The sequence below is a fragment of the Grammomys surdaster genome, unplaced genomic scaffold (assembly GCF_004785775.1).
Source record: "Grammomys surdaster isolate TR1022 unplaced genomic scaffold, NIH_TR_1.0 106154, whole genome shotgun sequence".
In the NCBI taxonomy this organism is placed as follows: Eukaryota; Metazoa; Chordata; class Mammalia; order Rodentia; family Muridae; genus Grammomys; species Grammomys surdaster.
Window position 1 is genome coordinate 1 of NW_021610158.1, and position 1,291 is coordinate 1,291.

At 52.6% G+C, this 1,291-nt stretch overlaps 1 non-coding gene across 1 annotated transcript; it reads left to right on the forward strand.

Moving 5' to 3' along the window:
- Positions 1-142: 142 nt before the first annotated feature.
- On the forward strand, positions 143-289 carry LOC114635472. Its single transcript, XR_003713475.1, has one exon. It is a non-coding gene; the product is annotated as a small nucleolar RNA SNORA48 (small nucleolar RNA).
- The last annotated feature ends 1,002 nt before the right edge of the window (positions 290-1,291 follow it).

Genomic DNA, 1,291 nt, shown 5'->3' on the forward strand with positions numbered 1-1,291 from the left:
ACATTCTTGTCTTTGGGTCAATGTATCTGTCTTCCCAGTTAACACTACTGCATCCTGTTAATGATTATACATTCTAAACGCCCTCTGACCACAATCAAAATAGTGTGTTTTTGTTTTTGTTTTTGTTTTTTCAAATCCAAGTGGTCCCTGCAGGCAATGGGCAAAGAGACACCTTGTTGGCAGTGGTGTTCTTATATCAGTGAGGGGCAGAGCAGATGGCAGTCCTTTGTTCTTCCTAGCTTGATGGATGGATTGGTGACCAAAGCTGTCGTATGCCTAGGACTTAATCAATCAAATCCAAGCAGTGAAGCATGGGAGGATGACATAGACCTGCAGACCACCATGCTACCACAGACCTGCCCTCCAGCCCCTGGCACAGGTAGGCCATAGACACCCACTTGGCACCATACCACGCAGCACAGATGGAGGATGTCACACAAGGCCTCTCCACCTGCATGGTCAGCCTGCAGCACGAGCCACCACGAAGTGTGAGGATACGGTGCTCAGCTGGAAGAGAAGGAGAGGTAGAACAGCTTGAGACTTATAAAGAGAGATGGAACTGGAGTTCAAGGGTGGAGAAAAGTAGCCTGTTGTGACTGCTTAGCCATGGCACCTGCATCCAAGGCTAGGTCCCACCTGGTGTTGCTGCCAACAGCCTTGAGCTTGTGAGAGCTATCCCTGCCCCTCACTAGCTGGAGCACTCAGGAGAGCAGTTCCTGCACCCTTCACAACACAGGGGAACTGACCCTGGCAGCAGGGTTGCAGGAGAGCCAGCGCCAAGGGCAAGAGTATGGGAGCTCTTGCCCCAAGGACAAGAGCTGGTCTCACCAGTCACCTGCCATGAGGTGGCAAGGGTGAACAGGTCATGCCTTCCCTCCCTTGCCCTTCACCGACTGTGGCAGTCAGGAGAAGTGGACTGTGTCCCTCGCCATCTGCAGCGCTCAGGAAAACAGGCCCTGCACCTCATCTAGGCAGCACAGTAGGGCTGTTCCTGATTGAGGGGGCACGAGTGAGCCAGCCCTGAGGGTGTGAGAGCAGAAGAGCTGACTCAGCCCCTCACAGGCTGCAGCGCTTGGGAGAGTGTGCCTTGACAGAGCAGCATAGTGGAGCTGGCTCTGTATGGACAGAGGGGTACACCGTAGGACACACCGTGACACACTACAGCTTCCCCCATGAGATGTCTATGTTTTGTTTTGGTTGTTGTTGGTTTTGTGAGTGTGTTTTAGGTTGGGTGGGACTTTGCAAGGGCAAAGTGCAGATACGACAAGGAGATGAATGAGATTCAGATATG